This window comes from Alosa pseudoharengus, unplaced genomic scaffold (genome assembly GCF_046254945.1).
Source record: "Alosa pseudoharengus isolate Yale_2024_CS ecotype anadromous, Long Island Sound unplaced genomic scaffold, YU_APseudo_1.1 YU_APseudo_1.1_scf_6, whole genome shotgun sequence".
NCBI lineage: Eukaryota > Metazoa > Chordata > Actinopteri > Clupeiformes > Clupeidae > Alosa > Alosa pseudoharengus.
The window spans coordinates 28,158,380-28,169,074 of NW_027468848.1; positions in this window are offsets into that span (position 1 = coordinate 28,158,380).

The window sequence follows — 10,695 nt, forward strand, 5'->3', positions numbered from 1 at the left end:
TCTACTTTTCCATTTCCATATCTCTTGGTTAACATTAGTCATCATCCATTTTTCCATCTATTCAATCTCACTTGTGAAATAACTGTTCCTCCAGGACTCACTAAATAATAATAAAAATAATTTGGTACGCACATGTTGTACTTGAATTGTTAGTGGTCCCCAAGTCCCTAACAGGCAGGGTTGTAGTGGAGGCTAAACGCAAACACAGTTTATCCACCTCTGAAATTTCAGAAATAAAGTTTATCCGCACCTCTCAAAAGAGTTTATTCACCAATTGCAATTTTTAACATTCAAAAATCACACTTGTTATCCACATTCACATCATGTACACTCATCAACACTCAACCATTTACATGTTTTTCTTGATCATTTTGATGCTTTCACATTCTCAAAACAGTTAACACCCGTGTCTGAACAAAAGCACTCTGGCCAAAATGACAAATTTTTCTTGCAAAAGGCTGTTACTCTCTCAAAACACTTAAAACATGCAGCAAAAGCAAATCTTGCCTTCAAACAACACATCCCGGCGTCAAATCACTGTGTGATTTCAATCAATTATCATACACACTATAACAAAATGTAAATTCTCAAAATGAGCATTTTTGCTATGTCTGTTCCTTTCTCATTTTTCTGGTATCAGAAAAACCTGTGAAAAGACAAAATGTACTAAATAAAAAATAATGTATTCATTCCTCCCAAGATGTAACTGTCATTGACATGTGACCTACAGTAAACACCAGGCAAGACAAATTTCATTGAACTACAACTTGTCATTTTTCATCGAAATAGACCTATAGGCTAAACACCTTTTGTACTGTTTTCTTCACCAAATAGGCAATACTTTGTCTAAATACATTAGATCCATTGCAAATCAACAAAGAACAGACATGGCATCTCATATGCATAATGAATGATTGCTAATTGAAGAATTGTGCAAAGGAGTTTCACGCAGGTGTATGAGAGATTCAGACTTATGCAAGGAATCTATACCACCTGTGAAAAGATGTTTTCCTTTTTTTTAGCACGGAAAAAAACAATAGTTTTGAGTTTTTGAATGACATCTGTGTTAACTGTTTTGCAAAAGGCTGTGAAAATGTGTGAACCCAATGAAAATGTGTGAACACATTCGCAAGAGATGACTTCTGCTGTGCAAAGAAAGTGTTCATGAAGACCAAGGCCCAGTTTCCTTAAGCAGGTCAAAGCAATCGAGAAAAACTGTAATAGCACTGGTATTTTTATAAACATGGGACAATAACCTCCACCATCATCAAACATGTTCTGAAATGGCTTTTTTTTTTAATACAGCATGCCGCAGTCCACCTTACCTTAATTACAGAATTCATTGTTTACCCACCTCTTATTTTACCACTACACCACTGTTCACAGGTGTGCCTTTACTGATCTTATTGTTTAAGCAGGTGTGTGGATGGATGTGGAGTTGAGTTCGATTTATACAAAAACAACTAGTGCCATCTAGTGGATAATCAATGTCAAAGACATGGAGCATGGCCGATCTAACTAGCCCCATTTCACCTCTTAAAATACTGGATAAGTAACTGAATGATTTTATCTGATTTAGATTAGGTTTAATTAATGAGTGACAGGATCTATGCCTATGGCTATTTATTTCCTAATCTTTCCGTTTTCATACCTGTTTGTTTGACAAATCTAGGCTTAGGCTAATTGGAGTAAATGCGCACAATGCCACGCAGAGGATCTATTCAGTGTGATTGGCAACGACAACGTCAACATTCACATTTAGCAGTAACTGCAGTTAATTCAGACCATGGCGAAAATAAGGGCTGCAGATGATTCCCTGACGGAGTGGACGTGACACTGGTGACAGAACTACCATTGCACGCGCACTAAGCGGAAATGAAGCAGGCTACCCTACTGTCTTGTAGGCCCACACACCCGCGAAAGATGACAGCCTCGATATGGTTGCGCCTTGTTTGAGTAGAGGGCACAGGGTGGTGCACAAGAGACCGACCAGGTTTCCATCTGTCCAACAGAAAGGCGGGGAATATGAAGAGTTGTGTCTCCTCCCTGCTAGTGTTCATTCGAGTTCTAACTGTGGACTGGATTACTTCGGACTCGTCGAAACCTTGAGCCAGTTGTGTAGGCTAATTTACGCAAGAACCTTCGACCATGGAATTTCTGGTAAGGGCGGGCGGGTGACAACAATTCAGTTGCCTTCTTCCTCATTTTCCATTTCATACAAGTATTGCCTCTTGTTACCATTCAGTTTCTCACCATTTATCCCAGTCTCTCTACCGATAGTTAGGTAACATTAGGCTGCCATACCTTTTACAACTCTCATTAGGCCTATAACCTAATTAGCACACAGGAGGATAGGAGGCATATATTCAGGTTTAGCCTACCTATCAATAGCGTCATGGGGAAGGTTTTTCAAGATTAAGGCTATTTGTGCTAACAGGCGTAGTAGTAGGCCTACAACAACAACAACAACACAGATTTGTGGTACACGTGATAGGCGCTAAAGTGTTCAGTGGAAACAAATAAGTAAAATGTTATGATGGATATTACTTACTATTTCAATTTGTTTTCTTGTATGAAATAGGGGCTATTTTCCTTAATGTAGTCTTACCAACCAACTTAGGCTAGTGACAAACCTGGCTAAGTTAACTCATAGTAGGCCTAAGTGGTAAACTTCCTAGAAAAGCTATTAGTCAGGTAGAACTTTGTGGAATTTGGGCTTAAGTGTGACATAAGGTACTAATGCAATTTTTTTGCATAAATTGATAGGTCAGAGGGTGACCTTTCAGAATCTGACGGGTGCCGCTCCGGCACCCTTGAGCATTTTCTTTAAAATGGCATCAGCTGCCACACCCCTTTTTTAATCATATAAAATCATCTAAATAGACATTAACATATAAACCCATCATGTAAGGTATCAAATTAAAGCTATTTTCATACAGAAATCAGCTTAGACCATAAAAAAGTAGAAAAAATTGTTTAGGTCCCTCCAGAGAACAAAATACCTTTTGCAAAGTGACCTTTAAGGTCAAATTAGGTTCCTTTTTGCGGCATAATAGCTTATACCTCTAAATCGTGTCATGTTTGGTATTAAATTAAATAAATTATTGAACTGCCATGTAGCTTAATACATACAGGAATACAATCATTCAATAGTAATTCATTTTAATATGAATATTATAGCAAGTCGGATGTACCCTAGTTCACCAACTTGCGGGTTAGTTAGCACCTTAGCTTTAATTTCCCTTGAATCAGTCGCTGAATTTCAGACAGCAATGTTGTGAGGTACTTCCCAGGTAGTAAGCACAATAATTATAACTGTCCTTGGATTTCCACCCAGAATTAAAGACAACAATATTTTTCATCCTAACATTTTTTAATGCTTTAAAAACAGACACCACAGTCCCGGATTGATACAAACTAGTCTGAGTTATGAGGTACTTGCCAGTTAATCAGCACATTACATAACTATAACAGTCCTTGAATTTGCCCCCTTAATTACAGAGTAAACTGCAAAGTTGATTACAGGAGGAGAGGACCGAATCAAGAAAATGATTTCTTCCAGTATTCCATATATTCCAGCAAGGAATGAGACGTATCATTTGGAATTACAACAACAAATATAATTTATGTAAATCAATTTTATAGCCCAAGTATACTTGCATATACAAGGAATTTGGTCTCTGCATTTATCTCACCCATGAATTAGTGAACACACAGTGAGGTGAAGCACACAATGAGCACACATGAGGTGAAGCACAAACTAGTGTTCACTTGCTACAGTGGCGAGTGAGGGGTCAGGTGCCTTGCTCAAGGGCACTTCAACCATGGTTGTGGGCATGAGAGAGCAGTGCTCTTCAACCACATCCTACTGGTCAGGGATCGAACTGACAACCCTTTGGTTTCAAGCCGGAAGCCCTAACCAGTAGGCCACGGCTACCCAAGTATACTTACATATACCAGTACGGGAGCGTGCCTATGTTCCCTAACCCACACCTCAGGCCTAACCTTAACCCTAATCCAATAAATGTGGGACACGGATACAAGGAATTTGTGCTCTGCATTTTACCCATTCGGGGGTAGTGTACAAGGGGGGAGTGGGGGAGTGTACAACATACCCACACAAATAGTGAACACCCATTCAAACACACACACCCTAGAGCAGTGAGCATACTAGGAGTACACATACACACCCGGAGCAGTGGGCAGCCCTTGATCTGGCGCTCAAGGGCACCTCATCCATGGATATGGATGTGGGAAAGCGCTGTTAAGTCACTCCCTCTACCTTCATTTTTCCTACCAGTCGGGGATCGAACTGGCCACCCTTCAGTCACAAGTCCGATTCCCTAACCAGTAGGCCATGGATGACCAGAGTAATTGACATTAATGCTATGGCTGACAAATTAGGAGACAAATGTTATGATTTGTTGGCTGTTCATGTATTGTTTGGTTGTGACAGTGTGTCATATCCATATGGCAAAGGAAAAAACTCAGCAATCAATTTGATGCGCAAGAGGAATCTTGATTGGAAGAATTTTACAGATGTACTGTAGAAGCTGATGAGCATAAAGGCAGGAATGGATTTCCTTTCTTGCCTCTACTATGGAAAGATTTTTGAAAGCCTCAGTAACTTGAGATAAATGCTATTCACCAAGAAAAGAGACCATCCTAAAATAAAGAGTCTTCTTCCAACAAGAGAATATGCAGTGGAACACATCAAAAGTCTTTCTGTGGAGAGCAGCTGACAAAAAAAAACACCTCCTGTGCCTGTTCATGGCAACACTGACATTGCACCCAAAACAGTTCTACAGCTTGTTGCTTGTGGATGCAAGGCAGTGCCAGCATGCTCCAGGGCCTCTTGCTGGTGAACAGTGTGCAAATAAAAATTTGAAGATTGGTACACTTTCAGTGGAGGATACTGATGACAGCGAGGGAGAAATGTCTGATTGAATGAATGTTTTTTGGAGACATTTGATGTTTGTGATGTGTACCAGGCCAGCCTGGCAACATGTTCTGTATATAGTTGCTTTCAGAATCTGTGAGAAAGTTCTACTTTGTTCCTTATAACTTTGTCTATTTGACTAATTGTTGAGGGTTGATACAATTTGTTGCTCAGCCTACCATTTCAGCGGTGTGACCTTACCAGGCTTTAGAGTTATTATGTTCTCTGGTGGGACTTGAAATAATTTTTTGCTTGTTTTATTGACATAATTGATTTCTGTTTGAGAAGAGCTTTCATTTGATACCATACATGATGGGTTTATACAGTAATGTGCATCTAGTTATTTTTTATGGTAAAAAAAAGGGGGCGTGGTCATTAAAAAAAAATGCTCAAGAGTGCCGGAGCGGCACCCGTCAGATTCTGAGTCTACACCCCCTAAACTATCAATTTATGCAAAAAAATTGCATTAGTACCTTATGTCACACCTATCCTGGGGTTCTACCTGACTATATGGCTTTATTCTCCTAACAAAATAATGACATAGAGCTCTTGTTGGAGGTTTACCACTTATTCGGAGTTAATTTACCCAGGTTTGTCACTAAACCAAAGACTTGGAATAGGGTATTCCATCAACCTCGCTAAAGGCCAAACCTGGCTTATTTTGATAAGTCTCGCTAATTTTAGTGAGAATTCCGTTCCATTAATGAGGTTAATATAACGTGAATCCCAGCTTGGTAACTATGGGAATTTATGCCACAGAACTAACCTGCTCTGTAGCAGGTTAACTTTCAAGCTTAATTAATTAATCTGTGTTGCAAAAAAAAAACAATCAGTCAGGAAACGAGTCAAAAAAGATGGTTCCATCAACCTGTGCTTTCGTCACCTGTAGCCTACAACTTCAAAAATAGAAGTAGGCCTAGAAATGTTTTTTCCGACAGTGTCACCAAGCATGGATTTACACATTCACTTGCTCCAAAGAATTTATGAAGATTATGCGACTTAAAATGTTTTAACTTCACGTGCGTGTGGTTTTAGGGATCTTGCTACTCTACGTCATTTACGTTCTGTGGTGGTGTAACGTGCAGCGAGACGACACATCAAAAGAGTTACATTCTTGCGTGTTCACAGGTTCGCTTCCCAAACGAAGTATTAAGGCTTCATAGCTTATCACCTTGATAATGACATTTTTAGTACTCTTTAATGAAAGACATATACTGTTAATAAAGGGTCATGCACATTTGGTAGGCTGTTCATTGACAGTAATATGCTTTGCAGTGGGCTATATTATATCTGATGCAAGCCAAAGGATAATTCTGTAGCCTGTAGGCCTATAGTAATAGGCAGCTAATAATTAAAACTGCTTCATGTGTCGACGATTGTTCATGAATGTCAAATGAACTGTGTGCTACACAGATTAAATACTAGGCATAAATGACAAATTGAAAGCCATATTGCATTTCAGATAATTATATTTCAAACAATTTGGGACTTATGGGAGACAATACTATTATGTTGATACTTGAATTTCCCCTGGGGATCAATAAAGTATCTATCTATCGATCTATCTATCTAATTTATTTTATGACCACCTACACCTAGATAATAATTTCGAGTGAACTCTTTTACAGTAATCTAAGAACGTAGGCTATAGTATAGATAGTTTTGAATATCCATATGCCAAAGTTGTTTTTAAGTTATACTATTTATTCATTCACTCGTTTTGTTCAAGCATAGACTGTATAATAATAATAATAATAATAATAAGCTTTATTTGTATAGCACCTTTCATACACAGAATGCAACTCAAAGTGCTTTACATTTGAAGCATGTAACACAATAATAGTCAGTCTATAGTCAGTGAAGCTAATCAAACTCGCAATTTATTTTAAACCATTAGCATTGTTGTTTTAAATGTAGGCCTATGCTTTCATTATTGTCCAATTTCTTATATTTCAATGTTCTCCACTATCATTTTTTTTTCTCCCTGTTAAATTTGACGACTTTCGATGAAAATCCTGTAGATGGCGCTTGCCAAATCGAACAGAAATCGTCTAGTATTATCGTCTACTATATATCCTCTTTTTGTCAATCTACTGTTTTGGTCTACTGTTCTACCTCGTGCACGAGCAGAGATGAAGCTGAACTACACCTCGCTTGAATAAACAAGGCCAAGATGCTGCTAACTTGAGTTAATGGAACGGCTTCAGCCCCAAGTGAAAGTCTACGCTAGTTCAAGCCAGGCTATTTCTGTTAAGCACCGCCTTCATTAGCGAGGTTGATGGAATACCCCCCTGGTCAAGTTGATCAGGCCAGGCTATTTCTGTGAGTTGCACTATGACAGGCTGGACAGTGGCACCAAAGGCAACCTGTTGAGAAACAATGTGACAATCTTGCATGCCACATACATTCTTTGAAAACCATGTAATGTTATCCAATCTTGTTGATCACATTTCACTTTGTCATACTCTGACTTGGTGGCACATGAAATGCCTTTCCTTTGAACAAATTGAATTGAATCAGCAAAAATCCCCAAAAACACAATGTCAGTTAAATGGATGAAGTGTGCTATACCTATTTACGTTACATGACTTACAATGATGAATAGATTTCTTTGGGGATAAGTATAAACAGTAGAAGGCTCTGAAAACACCTTTGCATGATTGAGCAAAATGTTCAAAAGAATGAGAAACTGTTGTTAAGATGTACAAAATGGACTGACTGGAGGGTGAACCAACATTTTTGATCATTTTAATTCTGATCTGAGAAGTGGCTCAGACACTATATCGACTGCCAGCTAATATCTAATTAATATCTGTAATCTAATGTAGGTATTTCACTGAGGTTAAGATTAACACATCAACTACATAAAGGTGATAGTACACATTCACTAACTTACTGTAATTTCCCAAGTATTAGCCGAGGTTTATATATTGATTTTTCCTAAATTTCTTCAGCTATGAGGTTAATACCCAGGGGCAGTTAATATGGTATTAATATGCATTTTAACTTGCATAAAACACTGTCCTGCGGTTTATACACAATGCGCCTAATACACAGGAAATTACTGTAACTCAGTCAAAGCATGAGTTGACTGGTTATGTTGAGTGTGCTAATCTCTTTTACAACGGTGATGACAAGAGCTGTATTATTGGAAAAAACAGATGTTACATTCTGGCATGCTTGATGCAACTGGCTAGCCTGGCGAGCCAGACCCACATTAAAATGTAGGGTCTGGGCACTCACCGTTCGCAGTGCTCAGTCCGAGGGGCGGGATAATCAGTTGTCTTTCAAATTCCCTCTGCACGCAATAGGACGCAATAGGATATTTGTTTTCAAGTAGCAGGGAATTCAAGCCAAACTGTTGCAACTCTGCCATCAATCATTATGTTAAGCCCACCAAACGACTCTATACACGATTTCAATGTCCTGATTAAGTTTCGATTTCTGGAGCTCACAAGCCAACGGAGAGTTGCTAGACTAGCCCTGCTAGCTAGGGGCGCGTCTAGATTTCTAGGCTAGCAACTGGCATCTTAAACCAGTCTATTCTTGTAGCTCTTTGTGTATGAACACAGACTTGGCTGGAGTCAAATCTAATGCATTTGAATTCAATTACAGAAATATTGACACGATAATAGAGTGTAAACTGTTGCTTAAAGGTGCTCTAAGCGATGCCATGCATTTTTTAGGCTAAAACATTTTATGTTACAGCAAACATCACCTCACCATCCGCTAGCTGCCTGTGTCCTGAATACACTGTAAAAAAATCTCTGCAATCTCTGTGGACAGCCGAGGCTCCAAAAACGGCAGCAAAAACAACCTGGGCAAACCTAGCCCATAAAACATAACAAACAGGGATGCACGTTTAGGAGAGTTTCAATTGCACAGGAAGGAGGGGGAGGAGCGAGCTAGCTTTGTGTTTTGCTTGAATTTCAACAGAAGTGATGTTACCCAGCATCACTTAGAGCACCTTTAAGTGGCATGCCAAACTCACCTTTTCTTTAAAGTTGAGCCTGTCAATAGTTTAAGGGTAGATCTGGCTTTCTACGTAAGAAGTTTGAGTAGATGGCTGGAGACAAAAAAATTGTTGACTTAGAGCCCATCCCTAGAGCCCTACAAACTGTAGCTATGTCAGAGTTTTATTTATTTAATTTTAACAACTCTAACAAGTATAAATATTGCATACATGTCAGGTGACACTTTTTTTATTTTATAATTTTTCTCATTAAAAAGAAAAATAATGCCGTTTCATTCTACAAATTGATGGATGAGATTTGCTCAATAAGAGAGACTATCAGGGTAGTGGAGCTTTGGACTTTCACCTCTGTGACCCTTAAGATAAGGAGCCAACACAATGTTTAACTTTCTGGTGGAAGCAGTCTACATTCTCATAGATTTTCTTGTTACTAGAGCATTATATTGTCTGTTTTAGTCGGCATAAAGAGAAAGTGTCAGTTGTGCAACACAATTTTAATATTGAAAGAAAAAACTATAAAAGTGTAAAAATGTGAAATAATTATGAAACAATAATGTGAAAATGTAGATTATTCTTGATATTGATTTCTTCCTCTAAAAAAACAATATGTTACTTTTTAAATATATGCTCAGCAACAGTTCAGCTCAAATTCAGGGTCCAAAGTGCACATCTAGAATATCAGTCACAGATTCACAGATAGATGCTAGACCAGACAGACAAGGGAGAGGGAGGACTGGAATGAACAGAGGTTTAAAACCTTAATCTGTCATTTCAGTCAGATGATGTTTCTGCAGGTTATGTTGCAAAAAAAAGGCCATTGAACATACAATATTAAATCTAAGGGATTCCAATGTTTTGAATGTGTGACTTTTCCTCCCTTTGTTATGAAGGAAAAATAACTCATCCGGCACTTGAGCTTTTTAGGACCATTTAATACAAGCAATTGGATTACTGGAAGGAGAAGTGTTGTCTGTCCGTTGGTTGATCTCAATTCTGATCTTGCCCAGCTTCTCTAATGGAGCCTCCATTTGATTAATGTACTGATGGAGAGATCTAAGTCCCATTGATTTTTGCTTTTGAAGAATAGAAACCTCTCTTACTGCTTCAGGAAATCCATTCCCCACAACATGCAGGCTTTGTGGCTGCCTTCGACAGCAGCCACGGCAACCAAAACAAACCTCTCGCTCCTTCTCTCTCTCTCTCCGTCTGAGAGTGCTGTTATTCTCATTCATTCATTCAGACGTGTGTAGGTGTGTAATAGTGACTAATCCAATTTGTAGTGTAATTTTGGAACAGGGCTGTCACTGATCCGCTAATCCCACTGGAGAGATCTCTTCGCTAAGCTGCCCCTGTCGCCTGATTCCGTTCGTCTCTTTGATTGCTTTTCATGAATGGATCTGAATAGCGGCGTCTCCTACTCCTCCCCCCATTGCTTTGAAAACAGACCACTGTTGATTCTTGCCGCCGCTGCTCGAGATTTCGCTCTCAGGTTCGACGTTTGTGTGCGTGTTTGTGCTGCTTCTCACCTTCCCCCTCTCCTCTTCTTGCCGTCAGTGGTTGACTCTGGCTCGGCTTGTTTGTTGCCGGGGGTTACGCTGTTGCCGGGGACGATGTCTGAACACATTCAGCTTTCACTGGCTCTGTGCAGAATTGGCTTATATACGGTAAGATAAACAACTGTTGCTCCTCATAGCTGATACAGACTTGACCAAATGAGTATGTCCACGTTTTAGTTTTTTTGTGATTGCATGTCTGTATGCTTATCACCAGGTTTTTTTTTTTT